Consider the following 19,409-nt stretch of genomic DNA (forward strand, 5'->3'; position numbering starts at 1 on the left):
TCTTTTCTAAAGCACCACATGAGGAATATCTGGGTTATATGGTAGATAGGTATTTACCTTTTTTAAAGAAACTGTTAAAGACATTTCCAAAATGGTTGTACTATTGTAAATTCCTTGTGGTGTGTATCAGCTCTGGTTGCTCTACTTCCTTACCAGCACTTTGTAAGGTCGGTCTTTCTAATCGTATTCATTCTTGTATGTATGTGTACTAGTATCTCACTGTGGTTTTTAAAAGCATTTCTCTAATGACTAATGGCATCTTTAATCAGCATCTTTTCATATGCTTATTATCCATCTGGATATCTTTACTGAAGTGTGTTTTCTGGCCTCATTCATTCATTCAGGTGTTTGCATTATTATTGAGTTTTGAGACCTCTTTATTCTGGATCAGATACAAAGAGAGACCTTTATCAGATATATGATCTGCAAATAGCTTCTGTCTATGGCTTGTCTTTTCATTTGCTTAGCAGTGTTTAGAACAGCTTTGAAGAGTCTTCATTTTGATAAAGTTCACTCTATCAGTTTCTTTTTAAAATAGATTATACTTTTGGTGTCATAGCAAAGAAATATTTGCCAAACCCAAGGTCATAAAGCTTAAGCCTATGCTTTTTCTCCTAGCTGTTTTGTAGTTTTAGATTTCCTATTAAGATCTATGATCCATTGTGAGTTAATTTTTGTATATTTTCTGAGGTGTGGATCAAAGTTCATTTTTTTTTTTTTTTGCATATCACTCTCTAATTCTTCCAGCACCACTTGTTGAAAAGATCCTTTCTCCACTACATCCTTTTTGAGAATCAATTGTCAATATAAGTGTTGGTTTAGTTCTGAACATTCTATTCTGCTCCACTATTCTATTTTCCTGTTTTACACCAACACCATACTTTCTGATTACTGTAGTTTAAAAAAAAAAAAGCTGAAAATCAGATAGTGCAAGTCTTCCAACTTTGTTTTACTTTTTCAAAATTGTTTTGGATATTTGGGATCCTTTGTATTTTTATATGAATTTTAGAATCAGTTTTAAAATTCCTTACATCCTGTTCTGCCAAAATTCAACCCATATCTTTGGCCATCTCCAAAGCCACATTTTCTGAAGAAGTCTCTCTAGATCCCAGGTGAAAGGAATTTCTGTTTCATCTGTGCTCCAATCACATTTGATAATATTTGATTACATTTATTCATATTTGGCTGGATGTAATTGTGTGATCTTTCCTGCCATATAGTATATCTCTCAAGAATTGCAATCTTGACTTGGTTCCCTCTGTCTGCTGAGAAAACTAGTTCTATGCTTTGCAGGAGAGCGCCCTGCAATAAGAAGTATCTGCAAGACACATCTAGCTCATTGCTTGCATATCGTCAAGGAATCCTGCAGATTTAGAATTGTTTATTGATTGATGTCTACAAGACGGCTCAGCCTTTTTTATTTCTATTGCTACTGCTGCAGTTTCAAAGGACAATGGGCTAATTATTTTCCAAATATCAAAACATACTGTAATTGAGTTGTGACGCAAATTATGTGCTGCTGTTTCTTAACAACCTGCTTAGTGTTCACAGGTACCTTCACTCATGGAACTTTTGGGAGAATGTCATATCCTCAGAGATAGCAATGCTGTCTTTGGCGACCTGATAGGTAGTATCTGAACCCACTCCTGCTGTTTTTCCAGTGCCCCCTGTAGCCCTCCTCCAGCCCTCCATGGGGGGCCTGCAGTTCTGCCCTCGAAAATCCTGTTGCTTCTCAGGAAGAATTCCCTATGAAGCATATTCATGTCCTTCTTGTGGAGACATTCAGTCCAGAGACCTGACAGCAGGGGAAAATGTTTAGACTGCTTTTGGTAGAACGTAAATTCTTCCATACTTGTTAGAAGCAAATCAAATGAGGAAACTGTGTTGGCATCTAACAAATCAGGATAAATGTCTGATGAGGAAGATCAGCTTCCCCATCCCACTCAGGCGTCATGTTGATGTGACACTCAACTTGGCAAACATTTTCTCCTGTGAGCAACGTGAAGTTCAAGACGTTATGAAGGGCTTTTTGTTTTTCTTCCTTAGTCTTTCCACATTCACTGTGTCTGGTGAGATTATATGAATCCTGCTTATTTTCAGCCCAGCACTAAGCTTTTTAAAAGGATCACGTGTTTAAAAGGCTAGTGGACAATTTGTTAGAAGATTGAAATCCTTAGACTTTGGTCCTAGAGTTGAATCTTGGTTACTGGTGAATGAGAATTCCCGTTAAAATTTTAAATTCAGCGATATAAATTTTTAAAAATAGTTAAATATTAGGCAATTTCATTAAACACTATAGAAGTTATTTACTTTTAAGCCTGTCTCTGGGGCAATTTTGCAATGATTCCCTCCCTTTATTGATTCCCTCTTTATCAGAATCCTTGAGAGGTCCCTGTCATCATTGTCAATATCATCATCATCATTACCATCATCATGGAACTGATTCCTCTGTGAGATTCTAGGAAAATAAAGAGCTGAACGGGGTCCTGTGCAGGTCAGTGTGTGCATATACAGTAAGAACAGTTGTCAGACATTAGATTCAAGATACCCTTTCCATTTAGAGAAGAATGTGGTCATGAAATCCTGATGTGCTGAATGAAGGAAGTGATGGGAACAGGGTAGTCAATGGAAAGGAGGAGGAAGTGAGTGAAGCGGGGAGCATAGAGCCTTGGTTAGGTGATCAGCACATTGGTGAAAATGAGGGGAGTGTGATGGCAGAATCATGTCCCTCCCCGGCCATAGGGTAGCCACCTGTGACATGTTACTGTACATGGCAAAATGCATGACAGATATTTTAGGACAAAAATCTTAGAGGATTTCTGTCTTCTAAATTGTCTATCAGTTAGCGTTTTAAACCCATGATACATTATTAAAGATTAGTGCAGGGGAACAAATAAAAAGGATTCATATAATCCACCAGACATACTGAATGCAGAAAGGCTAAGGAAGAAAAAGAAAAAGTCATTCATAAGTGCCTTGAACCATAAAATGCTCATGAGAGGAAATGTTACACAGGTGAGTGTCTCAGCCACATCCAAAATGCCTGAATTGGATGGGACAAGGGGATCCTGAGATGAGACAATAGGGTGAGTAGCCTGGATTGTCCAGGTGGGCCGAATGTATTCACAGGGGTCCTTAAAATGGAGGATATTTCCCAGCTGAGTTTAAATTCAGAGGGAGGTGTAGCCATAGAGCAATGTTCAGAAAGGCTGCTGACCATGAAAATGGAGGAAGTCGTGGGGCACAAGCTAAGGAAGGTGGGTTACCTCTGGAAACTGGAAAAAAAAAAACAACAACAAGGAAACATTCTCTTCTAGACCCTCTAGAAGGAAGGAAACCTGCTGCTACCTTGAATTTAGCACAGTGAGGACTGTGTTGGATCTCTGACCACAGCCATAAGCTGATAAATCTGTGCTGGTTTAAGCTCTTAAGCTTATGGAAATTTCTTACATTGGTAAGAGGAAAATAACATAGTGAGCCGTATTGTAACGGATTAAAGGTATAGGATGGGGAGTGGAGAGGATTCTGACATTTACACCTAAAAAACAACCAGGTGAAATGGGAAGGTGTTTTAAGGAAGACTTACCTGGCAGGGCTGTTAAGCAGACTGGAGCGAGGGGAGCATTGGAGTTAGAGGAATCAATTAAATCTCTACAAGAAAAATAAGGAATAAAATGTAACAGGGCTTCAGTGATAGTGGATGTAGGAATGGAAATGGGCAGAGAGATATAAATATTACTTTGATATTAGCTACAGGTTTGATGACTGCATGTTGGGGAGACTTAGCCGATGTGTGGACTGAATGTTTGCATCCCCTCAAAATCCGTATGTCGAAACCCCATCTCCCAGGGTGATGGTATTGCGAGGTGGGGCCTTTGGGAGGTGATTTGTAGGATAAAATGAGGTCATGAGAGTAGAGCCCTCATGAATGGGATTAGTGTTCTTATACAAGCCCCCAGATTGCTTGCTTCTCTCTGCTCTCTGGGATATGAAAATATTGGGAAGACAGCCATCTTCGAGCTGGCAATCCTCTCAAGGATACATTGACCTTGAAAGTCTCAGCCTCCAAACCATAAGGAATATGCTGGTTGTTTAAGCCACCCGACACGCGGTAATTTGTTACAGCATCCCAGACTGACGAAGACAGTGGAGAATGCCTCTGAGTTTGGCACTGATTGCCTGGAGAATGCTGAAACCCAGGGAAGTGGGCAGCACAGACGTTTACTCATTTAATCCTGCCAACACAGTAGGAGATAGAGTCCACATATTCCTCGCTACTTAAAAGGTAAGGAAAAAGAGGCACAAATAATAACAACGACAACAAAAACAAAAATAATTTGTCCAAGATTCACACAGAACCCCCTGGAGGCAGAGTGAGAATTTATACTCAGGCAGGCTGGCCCAAGAGCCCCTGCTCATAACTAATAAGTCAGATCATCTTGATTATGTGGATCAGTTTTTTCAACTGTGATATGAGGATACTGTGTCTAGTAACTTATAATTTCAAAATACTTCACTGTAACGGAATCATTAGTCACCGGCCTTACAAACCACAGAAACCTACACATACAAAAATAACTCGTTAGGTCAAGATAACCAATAACGTTTTTAAATATTATACCTGCTGGGCCTTTGCAATAAAATGTCTTTTTATAATTCTGTCTGGCTACAGAATAACTTCATACTACTGCATGCTGCTGGTGGCTCCCATGTTGGACAGCATGGGCCTAGAGATTTTAAATTACTTGCCCAGACTCGCCCAGGAAGCTCGTGGTGGGATCCTAGCTATAGTCTGGGACTTTTCCTTCCTATCCAACAAGTCCCTCATGGAAGTTTAGAAGCTTCTCCTTTGGTGCCCAGCTGTCTCTCCGTACTTATAACATCTTGTCAGGTGTTCCAGCCTGCTCCTGAACATCAGCCAGAACCCACTTCTGCTCTATTTTGTCCAGGTAATACCTTCTAGCAACTTCCATTGCCTTCTTGGCATCAGTTGTTACCTGGAAGGGTAGTGGCTAGAGGTGGAAATGTGTCCACATGACAGGTTTTTCATAAACATAGCAGGAGTGTTCAAGAGAATAAAACGTCAGGAAGATGAGAAGAAACAGGTCATTTAATATACCAAATGGGTACTTTCAATGTCTGTGTTTCCGAGTCCAGGCTTGTTCTGCTCGTGCATTACAGGCCAATAAATCAGGAGACCAGGTTTTGGGGCAAGAAATAGCGACTTTAATTTGGAAAGCCAGCTGAGAAATGGTAGAATAATGTCCTGGGGAACCATCACCCCAAGTCAGATTTCAGGCTCTTCTTATATTAAAAATGGGAAGTGGGAATGCTTGGTTGTTGCAAACTTGGTGTATGAATTCTTTGTTGTTAGAATCCTTTGTTCTTGCAGCTCTTCACCTGGGTCACATCCGTGTGAACCTCCAACAAACAAATGTTGTTTTCTATTCTGTAACTTGTTATCTTTATGTGAATAGAAAGTGTTAATATCCTTCAAAGTCAGAGCCTTGAGAATAGGTTCTCCTGTATATTTCAGGCTCTAGGCAACATTGTTTTACAAAAGGTGCAGAACCAACAAGACTAAGCCTAGGAAACAGGGCACAGGGTTAAAGTCAAAGGAACAGATCTAATATGGAGTCAGATTTTTTCTTTCCTATTTCAGTAGTGCCATGGAGAAGGAAGTTTGGGCAGCTTTTCGTAGGGTCCTGGAGGCTTTCTCTCTCAGCCTCTGTGTGCCTCTGTTGAAAAACCTTCAAAGCTATCTGGCCTGCTGGTAAACCACTCCGCCTTTTTTGCCCTGAAGATGTGTTCTGTTTATAACTGACCTCTACTTCTTGGAAAACAACTCAATAAAAACTCAGTTGGTTTTCCACCAGACATGGGCAGGGGTGAGGAATAGCACTTTATTATTTTATAAAAAAAAAAATAAAAGAAGTCTTAAAACAGCACTGGGCACATAGGAGAGAGTCAATAATTGCTTCCTGGCTTAAATCAAAATTGATAGCTCAGTGATTCCATGGCTGCTGTATTTGCTGAGCTTGCTAATCCTTTGCCCCATTACACATTTTTTAACTGAAAAAGAAATACATGCATGTGGTTAAATAAATTCAAACAGAGCACAAAATTACACAAGTGAAAGAAGTTTTCCCTCATCCTCTCTTCTTTCAGCCCTCCCTGGAGATGCCACTGTTTACAATCCTTTGTGTGTTTTCCAGATATGCTATGCACATTCCGACCTATGTATGTAAATTCCTTTAAAGTATTACTTATTTTTAACTTAAAGGGATTTAAATCCTCAAGTGTCTTCTGCCCTGGTAATAGAAAAGAACAAATCTGACTCCATAATAGATCTGTTCCTTTGACTTTAACCTTGTGCTCTGTCTCCTAGGCTTCATCTTGCTTGTAAAACAATGTTGCCTAGAGCCTAAAATATACAGGAGAGCCTATTTTGAAGGCTCTGACCTTTAAGGATATTTAACACTTTTCCATTCATGTAAAGATAAGAATTTACATAATAGAAAATAACGTTTGTTTTGTTGGTGGTTTACAGGGATCTGACCCAGGCAGATAGCTGCAAGAACAAAGGATTCTAACAACAAAGAATTCCTATATCAAGAAGATTGCAAAAACCAAGCTCGTAGGAAAGGAGCCTGAATTCTGACTTGGGGAGATGATTTTCCAGGACATTAGTTTGCCATCTAGGTCTACAGAAAGTTGCTATTCCATGCCCCAACACCTGGTCTCCCAACTTACTGGCCTGTCCTGCACTAAGGAGAATGAATTTAGACTCAGTAACACTCCTATCTTCCTAGCAAGCTGGGCACTGGAATTGAGGGCAGCTATCCCACACCCAGGGACATACTGTGTGCTCTTGATGGTTCCCCGAGGGTGGGGTGTGGTTTACTCAGGAAGGATGGGGACTATGCACCAAAACTCAGGCAGTATGCTCCTTTTGGGATCTGACCTTGTACCTCCCGCTCCCCGCCAGTACAACACCTGGGACAGTGGAGGTAAAGCAGAGATCTTGCCTGCCTGTGTCCCAGCGTGTAAAAGGGGAATAGGTACACTTTACAAGGTAGTTCTGAGCGACAACACCTGCGGGTGCTTGGTTCCCAGACCAAAAGGAAACCCAGCTCCACTTTGGGGCAACGGGTGTGATCCCCGTAGTGGTCCTGCAGAGGCCTTGGGTGGAGGGCTGGACCAGGGAGGTAAAATATGAGCTGCGGGCCTTGAAGGGTTAGAGAAGTGTGCAGAGGCAGAACTGCTGCCTCCTTCAGGATGCCCCCAGAGTTAAAACTATTTCTCTCCATCTCTGCTACTCTCCTCCAAACTCCAGATCCCTGCCTTCTCTCTGCTCCTCCTGTCCATGTCTCTCCCCCCACTTTTCCCCTTCTTCCCTCCTCCTCCCATCTTCTCCGTCCCTCGCTTCCCCACCTTCTCTCGCAGAACCCAGAGAGGATCGCTGGCCCTCCTGCGCATGCGCAGTCGGTGCCAGCTGGAACGAGGGTTGGAAGCTCCAGCTCCGAGCATGGGATCGGCCCCAAATTCTGCTCAGCTCTTTCGCCTGGTAGGGCTTTTGCTCCTGCCCCGGCGCCACGGCCACAGCTGTCCAGGGCCAGGTGTGCACCTGCCGCCTCTCGCCCCAGCCGGGCTCCCCTGAGTCCGCGGCTGGAGTCCCTTTCCCCTCTCCCGCCCGCGAGTCCTCTCCTCCCGGGCTGCCTCCCCTCGGCCGCCGGCCCGTCCCCGCCACTGGGCGGGCTGTGTCCCGGGCGGGCGGGGTCTGCGGACCCGGACGGGGGCGGGCGGCTGGGGCTGGGGCTGGGGCTGGCCTCCGAGCGGGGCTACTGCCCGCGTCCCCCCCCCCGGCTTTCCCTGCCCCGCGACCCCGGGGCTGCCCTCGTCTCCCTTCCCCTCTCCCTGGGGGCCAGCTCAGTGTTGTGGGCGCTCCTCCCCGGGCTGAGAGCCTCCGGCTGTGAACCCCAGCTTCTGCTGGTGGAGTCGGGAAAAGGGAGCGTCAGTCCTGAGGGAGTTTCCGTCTCCTCCCTCAGTGTTTCTGCCCCAGGTAAGTACCTTGAACACTTTCACGTGTTATGATGGCGGTGCTTGATGATGTCACTGTTTTTATAGTGATAGGGATTACAGTGTTGAAAGCAAGGCTTGGTTCAGTTAAAAATGAGCTGAAGGCATGAGGCTGTGACATCCTCCATCTTTCCCTCTCCCAGGGTGAAACGTGTGACCGTCGATCTTAAAAAGATAGTTACAGTCCCTAACTAGCCCAGCCCAGCTAGGGTGTGTTAACAGGAACAGCACAACCAGAGGCGTTGGAGACTCAGGGACATTGCAGTCCTAAAGAGCTCCTGGCAAAATTTGGTTTGTTTTGGTTTTTTGGTTCTTCTTAAATTGTGGGACAGACTAGTTGTATAGAGGGAAAAATAATTGTCAAGAAATATTTATTCATTTAACGTCTTTATTGTGATATTGTTCACACACCATGAAGTCCACCCACTTAAATGCTACAATTCAGCAGCTTTAGCATATTCACAGTGGTGCAACCATTAATATTCCAGAACGTTTTCATCATTTCAGAAAGACCAGTGGAAATGATTGACCTATCCACCCCTTCCCAGTGCTGGTTCTAAAGAAGATTCTTGGTTGTTCCTGACCATAAATTATCTTGTTACCCATAAAAACTCTGGTAGGAAATCTAAACAGAATTGTATTGAATCAGTCTATCAAAGCATGAAGAATTAATGTCTTTATGGCATAAATTTCTTCTACCCATGAATATATCTCGGACCCTATATTTTCATATTTCCAGAGCCTGGCCCATGGGAAGTCCTCATTAATTGTTGGGTTTGTGAATGATGAGATTCTATACATCGTTAGTTGCAAACTGAAGCCTTTCACAGAAGAGAAAATAAACTCAATGAAGCCAAGTGACTCTCTGATGGTCAGAAAGAGTGACAGCCAGTGCTGGAGTGATCCAGTGGACTTGGTGTTTGTAAACAGATTTCTCTAGCAACTACAGCTTAGGGGATCAGAGTATTCTTTTATTTTTTCTAAATGGCGTTGCTTTTATTTTTACTTATTTTTTAAAATTATTTTTTATTGAAGTGTAGTCAATTTAGAATGTTAGTTTCAGATGTACAGCAGAGATTCAGTTATAAACATATGCATATGTATCTATATATCTTTTAGTTTGTTTTTAGTACAACTCATTACAAGAAATTGAATATAGTTCCCTGTGCTATATAGTAGGTCCTTGTCATTTATTTTATATTTATTAACGTGTATCTGTTAATCCCCCTTTTCCTGCCTGCTAACCACAGTTTGCTTTCTATGTCCATGAGTCTATTTCTAGCAGCACCGTTTTTGCTAGTAATATATGCTGGTTGGCTGCTTTCAGTTTCAGTAATTCCACCTTATCTGTGGGCATTTTCCTTCTGGTGGGCCTGTGTGTGGTTTGCTCACGTGATATAAGAGTTGTGTATTTGGGAGAACCCCAGGCCTCGTGTAGTGCTTGGTACAGAGTGCCCACTGAGCTGATGCTTGAACTGGGAAAAAAACAAAGTAAATGTTGGAATTTCCACTATGGTTGAGACTTCCAGGTTTCTATAACCTGTTTATCCCACATTAATGTTGGCTGCACACATACTGGGTAATTTGGTGGAACTTCATGGTATGATGGTGTAGAGACGGGGCCTTGTATGCTTCTTCTCTTTCCGTTTTCTAAGACTCATTCTCCTGGGCCTTCCAGATCCTCCCCCAGAAGTGCCCAAGGCTGGCTTGGTGCTGCGCTGAGGCAATATTTGTTAATAAGGCCTTTTCCTCATCTCTTCTGAGCCTCCGTTTCCTTCTCTGCACAATGAAGACTTAGACTAGAAAAGTGCTTTTCAGTTTCTTTTAAGCCATGTTTCCTTTGAGAAACAGAAAATACAAATCTCTCCTCCCATTCAACATATAGATTTTGACACATCCAAAATGTGACATAGCTCTTTGTGGAAAATTGAAGTGATTGTGATTCCAGGTGGCACACAAAAGAGTCTTCAGAGATTTATTGCAGGGAGAGGGCAGGAAAGGGGCAGTATATCCCACTTTCTAGTGTGAGCACTGGAACAGGGGCTTGGGTTTAAATACGGTGTCCGACGTGGCCTCTCTCTCATCTTTTTTTTTTTTTTGCCTCTCTCTAATCTTGCACAATGTGATAAACCTCTCTCCCTCAGTTTCTTAATGCGTCAAGTTGGGGTGATAATAATTTAAGTGTTTTGTGAAACATTATACACATAAGACATTTGTTTCTCGGTAGAAACAAATCCTGCGAGGGAATAAGGGATTTCTTTAAAAAAAAAAAAAATCTTGTCCACAGCACTCTGTCTTGTGTCTATTCTGAAGTTCCTTGAGGGTGAGTGTTGGGTCTAAACTCCATCGTGGGACAGGTGGCCCATGGGTCTGTGTGCCGCAGATTGCCCCCTCCTCCCCAGTCCTCTTCCTCTCAGTCCAGGATGAAGTTCCCTAGTAGATTTACACAGAGATCTTGTGGAAATGGCTTTTCATTTTATTGTTTCACGAAGAAGGGCTGCCATCATGATCTCTGTAGTCAGGTTTTGGTGGCCTGAAGGCTATGCAATTACGTTTTTCTATTTAATATAAAGAAAAAAATTACAAGTACAAAATTAGTCCTACGGTGGTGGCAGGGATTCTTGAAAGTGGGGACCATTAGCTTTGTTAGTTTCAGGTGCAGGGGCCTCTGGCCATGAGGACACATCATCGTGCTCCGAAGTTGGAGGGACCAGTGGGCTCAGTGGGAATGTTTACTGAGTGTATCTCATGGGCTGGGCATTGACCTATTTGTACTGTGTGTTCCTTATTTGAGACAGTGAGCACGTTTAACCTCAATAGCCTCTTTAATAAATTAGACTTTTTAATTTTGAGATATAATGTAGATTCCCATGTAGTTGTAAGAGATAATATGGAGAGGGCCTACGGACTTTTTGCCCAAATTTCTTTAAAGGTTCCATCTTGCAAAGTTGGGATAGAATTCAGTAATGACTCACTAACCCTTTGAGGTTTGTGTTATTGCCCTCATTTCTATTCATGATTAAACTGGGGTTAAGAGGAGCACACAGGCCTGCCCAGGTCACCCATGGTTAGTGTAGAGTCGGGTGAAACGTGGGCTTGGAATTTCCAGGCAGTACCAACATGATGCTCTGTGGCAGGGAGCAGCATTCACTTTGCTTGTTTATTCATTCATTCAACAAGCATTTATTGAGTAAACTCTGTGGGTCAGATGTTATCATATGTTTATCTGATTCTTCAGCACTATGGAGAATCCGGTAATGTTTCCTTCTTTTTTTAATCTGAGAAAATTAGTTCTGAGAGGTTATAAACCCCCCAAAGGAAATATAGCTCATAAATGAGGGATAGTAAATTTGTACATTTCCTTCTTTTTATGCAGGTGGTAACCTAGGCATTTTACATTTGTAAAGTTCCATAATCCAGATATATTCTTGTAAGGCAAGGATTTTTTTTTAATTGAAGTATACTCATGTTTACAACGTTGTGTCAATTGCAAGGTGTTTATTTTTTCTTGAATTTGGAATTCAAAAAATATTTTTTGAGGGGGGTAAATAGGTTAATTTATTTGTTTCATTTTTTTTAAAATGAGGTACTGAGGATTCAACCCAGGACCTCATACATGCTAAGCATGTGTTCTACCACTGAACTGTACTCTCCTCCCCAAAGCAAGTTTTCTTATCAAGTATTCTGCAGCTTAGGAGTTCAAATAAATTGGAGTTGAAATCCTACTGTGTTTCTTTGCATTATATCCTGCTGAAGGGTGTGGAAGCTGTTCCTTTATTCATTCCTTTATTCAGCAGTTTTGAGCATTGACTTTGCATCAGGGCCTGGCTAGGTGCTTGGAAACAGAAAACAAGAAATGACCTTTTTCTGCAGAGGGCGGAAGCCTAGACCAAAAGCTGCGTAATGTGATCCGAGCTGCGGTAGCCATGTGCAGACGCTGAGGACAAACTGTACCCACGGCTTTGCTTGGGCTTCCCCTGCCTTCTGACTGGTACACACCAGGTCACCGCAACCCAGTGAGGCCCGCAGCCCGCAGCACAGTATGTACCTCGGTCTCCTCTTCCCTCTCGTCAGGGCCTGCAACATGAACATCCCTGACTACGTGCAGTGTGCTTAGGACCACCAGACTCTCCCCGTGGTGGTCCAACCCGTGGGGATCATCTCAGAGGAGAATTTCTTTTGCATCTATAAGCGAATCTCCTTGGTGAGGCAGATCATCCCTTGCGGCTCGCAGTGGGCACTCTGTATCCACTAGAGTCACCACTATGCGCCCGAGAATGGGTGGAGCGACTTCCAGACCCACCGCAAGGTCGTGGGCCTTGTCATCATTACCGACTTCCTCTTGGCCAAGACCTTCGAGAAGCTCCACGTGCAGAGGAGCTGTATGGCACCACGCTCTATGACTCTCGGCTCTTTGTCTTTGTGCTGCATGGGGAGGTGCCCGAGCAGCCGCGCACCGACGTGGCCTTCAATTTACGAGGACTGCTGGGTGGTGGAGAAGAGGATCGAGGACTTCACTGAGTCTCTCTTCATCATGCTCAAGTCCAAGTGGCTGGACTGTGCATCCGACAAGACTGGGGATAAGATCCTCCTTCTCTACATCCTGTTTGAGAAGGAGGACTTTGTGGGATTGGACACAGAGAGCAGGAAATTCTACCTGGGTGCCCGGACACCCTGGCTGTGTGAAGGGTTGCTTCCCTACATCCAGAAAGGGATCAGCAAGGAGGAGGGCTGTCTTGTAGCCAAGGCGTGAGGGAGGTGAAACCCGCCGGTTTTCAGACGTTTAAAAGTGAATCCGCCTTTGTTTCAGAGAGATTCTTTTAGGATTATTATGGACACTTACTCCCGCTTTTCAGCCAATTCCCCTGGTGTGACCCCTGGAGTTGCTGTCCAATAGAGTAGCCAAAGCCACTGATGCTAGGAGAGCTGGGGAGGAGGCTGCTCTGAGCTGAGATGTGCTGTAGGTCAAATGCACATCAGACGCTGAGACTTGTCTAGTAAAAAGAATGTAAACTATGTTGTTTCTTTCTTTATTGATTACATGTCAAAATGATAGTATTTTACATACTGTAGAATAAGTAAGATATGTTCTTAAAATCAGTTTCTAGGGTTTTTTTTGGGGGGGTTACATTTTTAAAAGTGGCAACTGGGAAACTTTCTTTACATGGCTGTCATTTCATTCCTGTTGGACAGCATGTCCTGGGACAGTCTCATTCCTTTGCTTATAGATGTCATGCTGAATCCTGAGACGCAGAATGAGGTGCTGGTTGAGCTGGGAGTGGAGCCAGTATCTCCTGCCTCCCAGGTCCAGCACCTGCACGGCTCAGGCCCTCTCTCCCTGCCTGACAACCACCATGCCAATTTAGGACAACAGAAACACTGCCAGGGGCTTCCAAATGAGCTCCTTACGCAGGGAAAGGCGTGTCACGGAGCATGGGGCACAGCAGGGAAAGATTCGTCCTCACTTTGTCCCTGTGATTAGGTCAACGGACCCACTTTGCCTTGGAAGTGCAGACGAGCTCTTCTGGGCTGCCTAACCCCCACATTCTGCTCTGTTTCCCTGTGTATCTATCGAGATGTCCCTTGGGCAGAAGAAGGTGAGATGCCTTTGCCGAGAGGTGGTCCCCCTTTGCTGGGGAGAGTGTGGGAATCTGTGCCCCCCCGACCTACGGCCTCGGGCCTTAAGTCTGGAGAGGGCTCATGGCGGTCCCACAGGTGACGGTCCGAGGGCCTGGCACGTGCTGCCGGGCCTGATGTGGAGGAGGTTTTCTGCGATTCTCTGTGAGTCTAAAATCAGATTCTACTTTCTGGTTGTTGGTAAGTTAGAGGAGAAGATGCCAGAGAATTGATAAAAAGAAAGTCCAGACCAGTCCTGTGAGTGACAGGCACAGGGGACCCGAGTCCCACCTGCTTGTGGTGCCTGGCGGGCTCTGGATGAATTTTCACTTCCTCCCCGGACATACCTCTATATCTTAAGGAAGGGGCGAGGCATGTCGTGGCCATGACCAGGACTTGTCCTCACAGGGCCCCGTGATCTACACTGCTTTCTCCCCTTCTGCTTCTTGTAGATGAGCTGGCAGATGTATTGGCCTGGGCAAAGCTGAGGACACAGATGCCAGCACCGTGCCACTCCCAGGCTGGCTCCATTCCCGTCACCTGTCACCACCTGCTGAGTCCCCAGGCGTCAGTCAATGTCGGTACATCGGTGCAACATAAGCAGGGACCAACATCTCCCCCTGGACAAAATGGTGGGTTAGCAGTGGAAGCCTGGAGCCCTGCCCCAGCCCCCGGACCAGTGCCTCTTCTTTTGTCACAGGAGGCACTGGTGACATGTTTGCTCAGCAACTGCTTGGCTCTGAGTCTGCAGACCCACCAGAGAATGCCAGCTTGTTTTTGCCTTTTGAAGTCTGTCCTTGGTATTTGGCGGAGTAGCTGGTTGTGTGCTTAGCCCATAGTGGTTGACACTGTCACCATTGTTTACCCAGAACCTTGTGTACCAGGCATGGCTCCCGGCATCAAAATACAGCAGTGCATTAAACCTCCCTCCTGGTGGGTCTGTATGTTTTGGTACCGTAAGGGCTCAGCCAGCATCTGAACGTCAGTGAGATAACGCGGCCTGTGAGCTCGGGTCAAGTAAGTTCTCCTCCAGTCACATTTACTCCATTGTTGCTTTTACTATTACACAGTCATTACTTTTTTAAACAATGCTTTGGTGCAGGAACAGAGCCTAATTCTCTCCTGTTACTCTTGGTGGGAGTGAGTAAAATTGTCCAGCTTGAAATGCGACCACATTTTGTAGCTCAAAAGTTGTTTACACGCATCTAGGTGAAGTTTAGGTTTGGGGCGCTGACCACGTTGGGGTCCCCCGGCAGCGCCGCTCGCTTCAGGCCCCTGCCTTCCCTGGAACAATAGGTGAGGGTGGGTCTCACCGTCCCCTCGTCCCTGTCCTCACCAAACTCACGTAAATTCTTGTAATTGCTCTCATTTTTGTTCTCATGTGTTTCTAATTTTCGCTGTTCCTCTTTTCCTTTTTCTATTTCCCTTTCTATCTTGTACCGCCCTGTGAGCATGTTGTTGCGTCTGAAAAGTGGACTGTGCACACCCTGCATTGGAAATAGCGAGATTGTCCTCCGTGCTGTCCCCATAGCTTTAAAAAGCAAAAACTTAATAGTTGCCTTGATCCATATATTATCCTAGTCATTTTTTTATTTTCTAGATTTTTGGAATTTTTGCTTTGTTAGCACATCACCCACTGGTGTTTGATACCTGTTAAAATCCTTGCTTTGAGGAACCAGTTTGGTCCTCCTTATGTTTGGTGACAAATGCGCACTTATTAAATTTGTTTGATTGTTTTGAAGAAGTGAGATGTGAATTGATTTAGGCGGCTGCTGAGGGATTTTTTTCAAGGAGTATTTAAACTTGGAATGTCAAAATCTGCAGCATCTTCCTTGATTCTGGCTTTTAGACAAACGTGCTTGGCACGCAGTTCAGGGCTGTCGCTGTGTGACGTGCGTGACGGAGCTTCCTGGCTGGCGGTCACTGGTGAGAAAGTGGCAGTCTCGGGGGTGAGCAGCTGCAGGGGATGCTGTTGGAAGAAGCAGTCACCGGTTTTTTGTTTTTTGTTTTTTCATTCACTTTCCCGGTGCCATTTACTTAACTTTGCCTTCATAGAGAGGCAGGAGCGGGTCTAAACTCCATGCCACTCTTATTTTCCCTTTACGAGGCTGGTTTTTCTGAGTATCAGAACAACATGGCCTTCTCCTAAGTAGCTGGCTCACTTGGATCTGGTGGACACAGGGACCGCTAAAGGGGACTGTAGCTTCCTCTCTGCTCCAGCCAGTGGGCATTCAGAGCCGGGTCTGTGGTTTGCTCCAGCAGCCATGCAGTCCTCCCTGCACCAGCCTTTACTATTAACCCATGATGGCAGTAAATAGCTGATTCCGTGTCTGTTGCAGCTGACGTCCTCCACTGACGCTCGTGTAGTTAGTTTGCGGTAGTGAGTCTCCAACACCCTATTCAGCTGTGAAGTGACCTTGCAATCTCACCCACACCCTGGTTCATCTCACCCGGGGGAAGGGTTTGGCCACCACCGTCATGCTGGCCATGAGACCTTGTTTCTCCTTTCATGCCCTGGTCCAATTGTGGACACTTCATCCTTCACTGACTTGGTCTCGCTTGAGACAGGCCAGACGTTCTGAAAGAGCCCATCACATTCTGGGGGGGAACAGAACACAAGAATCGCAAGTAGGAGTCTAGGCTCTCTGGGTTGGCAAATGCAGGCTGGGATCTGTGAAGGCTGGGCTGTGCCCTGAACACAGGCCTTTCCCGTGGCTCCCGAGAGCCCAGGGGTCGGAGTGAGAACAGCCTTGCCTGGGTTCCCCCATCCTCATCTGCTCACTGGCAGGTGTGTCTCCTAACTAGGAACTCCCCCAAACTTCGGGAACTTCAAAGTTCAGACCACAAGAGAACCTTGAGTCCCTTCTCCTGGGCCTCCTTTGTGAGAATCCAGTGCCTTCTGAGATTACCAGAGGCAGGAGATGCCTCCCCCTCCAGGGAGCTCTCTTCGGAGGACTGTGATGCACTGCACCTTGCTGTCAGCTTGTGGGGTTTCATCCGTGGTCCTTGCAGAACCAGACTTGAGACTGGCTAAGCAATAGAAATGACAAGACTGATTCCAGAGCAGGGCCGGGGGGAGGAACAGGGGAAATTGAATGTGACCTCAAACACCTAGGTGGGTTCTGGGTCTGTTACTAAAATCTGGAGCCTGGGAGGTACCTGCCAGGAATCGAACTCTAGAGTAAATGGTGGACATGAGGCATTTTTAAGATTCCATTTGTCATCCAAGTTAGGACTTCAAAGAGGCTCTCGGGTCTATGGCCCCGGGGCTCAGGTGAAGGAGCCGGACTAGAGATACACGTTGGGAGTCGTCATGCTTAGCTGGTGTTCACAGCCGTGCAGGTGGATGAGCTCATCTCGAGAGGTGCAGACTGAGGCTGAGGCAGGTCAGGGCTGTGCCTGTGTTGGAGGAAAGCCCAGACCATGCAGCTTTGGCGTGTCACCCAGTGGCGTTTGGGATTTTCAGAGCAATGGCATTTATCCTTAAGGGTCTTGGGGGTGGGCAGGGCCACCCAGGAAGAAATCTGAATGGAGGGTTGTGGCCACGCGTGCGCGTCTGGGGATGATGCAGAGGCTGCATGTTCCAGGAGGGGAACCTCCTCGGAAGATGGAGTCGGAGTGAGGAGTGTTGAGAAGGTAGTCACACTCACCTGTGAGGGAGGGACAGAGGCCTAGGGAGTCTCCACCCTAGCGGACTCTCTTTCCCACGAACAAAAGGCCAGCAGTCAGAAGATTTGAGGTGAGAAGGAGCCAAAGTGGAGAATGGTGGTTGGACAGTTCTGGAATAGTCTCCCTGCAAAATAGAGTTTAAAAAACCCAGACTCTTAAGAACATTGATAGTGACATTGGAGGAGATAGTTCTTTTTCTGGCCTCCTAAGGGTAAGACATGTATCCGGGGATACACAGAAGAATCGGGCATTCTGGTCCGGGGCTTGACCCTTATCAGTGGGAACAGGGCAAGTTTAAAGGGGGAGAAGGGCAGCAGAGGGAAACTAGCCAGGTCTCGTGTCAGGTAGCAGTCGGCCTCACTACTTGCGTGTTGCATTCACATCCGTGCCTCCCAGGTGGGCGGTGGCACCCCACTTTTGCAGATTGGGAAGCCTTCTCAGAGGGGTTAAGGAATTGGTCCATTTCGCGACTAGTAAATGCTGTAGCAGGATTCAACAGGGCCTTGTCAGACTTCAAGGGCATGTTCTATCTACTAATTCCGGTACCTCCCTGTTGTACCTGGATTGGTGAATTGGGTCAGTATTGGAGCCTTTCACAAAAAGTACGATTTAAGTGCCTCAGGACTCTTTCCCAAAGCTCAGTGTTCTTCAATGGTTCAGAAGCACCGCAGTGCTTTTCGCCCCACAGAGGTAAGGTCTTACTCTTTTGACGATGACGTGGTTGCAAATGACGTACAGGTGCAAAACCAGACTTAGCAGCTTCTGAAGGGAAACTCTCCAGTTCTTCCTTGATAGGCTTTCTTCCACGGGATGTAACCTGCTGCAGCGTAGGTCTGAGCTTTCTGTATGGAGTGAGGGTTTGATATCCAAAGTTAGCAAAGAAGGGTCAGATGGAGAAAATCGACGTTAACAATTTATTTTGGGGTTTCATTAGACAAGATGCACTATCGCTTAATGGCCCATATAACGTATGTAATTGAGTACAGAACATTGCATTCCTAACTTTCTAATGAGAGCTGTCTTGCATCGTAAGGTTGTCTGCTTTGGAACTTCAGCTCAGCCAGTAGGGCACCTGTCAGTGTGTTGGTGTGATTGCATTTACACAGTGCATGTAATCTGGGCTTCCTCTGCCCCAAACACTCCAGTGCAGAATCATAGGCTGTAGCCATCACTTAGTTATACAAATACTTCTACAACTATATGATACAAAAAAAAAAAAAAAAAACAAAGAGAGAGAGAGAGAGAGATTGCCTTTATCAAATTTCCTTTGATTTTAACTGCAAACTGTTGTTGAGCAGCTCTGGTTTCCTTTGGATATGAATATGTACATTTCTTTGCATGTAACTTGGATTTTAGACTAGAACACCAACCACTTGCTTTCCATGAGCCACAAAAATCATAGCCAAATGACATACGTATTAAATATTTTATTCTTTTCTTCTGAGACAGAATCCTTGAATCTGGGACTTGGGCTGTGATTTTGCTTTTTGCTCTTCCCACCCCTCTTATCGTCTCACTCCTTTTTCCCACGTGGCCTCCAAGAGGTCATGGTCTCAGAGGAGCAGGTGGACAAACACCAGTTGGTCGCCAAGCAGTCCTGCTGTAGAGGGAGCCCAGCCAAGAGCTAAAGGACATCATCAGAGAGGGCTTCCTTGAAGAAATGTGCTCTACATTCAGTTATGAGGACAGAGTAAGAGTCAGCCAGGAGAAGGAATCAAGAGGGTGACTCAGGTTGCAGGAGCAGCCCGGGTAGAGGCCTGGAGGCTTGTGGGGTGGGGACTCGGGGAGAGTGTACTGTGTGGTCCAGGGTGGAGGGTGCCCCTGCTTGGGAGGACACTGGAGTGGGCCTAGGGATGGAGGGCTTAGGAGGAGCTTGGTTTTTTACTAGAACTGACACAGAAGAGGCAGTGAAGTGTGTCAGCAGAAAGTGACCCTCAGGAGAGGTACTCCTGGTTTTGCTTCTGATGTTCTACAGAAAGAAGGGGTCGGGGTGGGCGAGAGCAGCTCTGCCCGTCCCTTTGAGACCCACCCCTTCATTCATTTAT

General features: G+C 45.5%; 1 long non-coding RNA gene across 6 annotated transcripts in view; it reads left to right on the forward strand.

The window, feature by feature from the left end:
* Positions 1-7,396: 7,396 nt before the first annotated feature.
* Positions 7,397-19,409, forward strand: part of LOC141579531 (uncharacterized) — a 112,799-nt gene continuing 100,786 nt past the window's right edge. For all 6 annotated transcript variants that reach the window (XR_012511087.1, XR_012511080.1, XR_012511081.1 and 3 more), the window contains exon 1: positions 7,397-8,062. This is a non-coding gene — a long non-coding RNA (uncharacterized LOC141579531). The remainder of the gene's footprint in view (positions 8,063-19,409) is intronic.

Source organism: Camelus bactrianus, chromosome 2 (genome assembly GCF_048773025.1).
Source record: "Camelus bactrianus isolate YW-2024 breed Bactrian camel chromosome 2, ASM4877302v1, whole genome shotgun sequence".
In the NCBI taxonomy this organism is placed as follows: Eukaryota; Metazoa; Chordata; class Mammalia; order Artiodactyla; family Camelidae; genus Camelus; species Camelus bactrianus.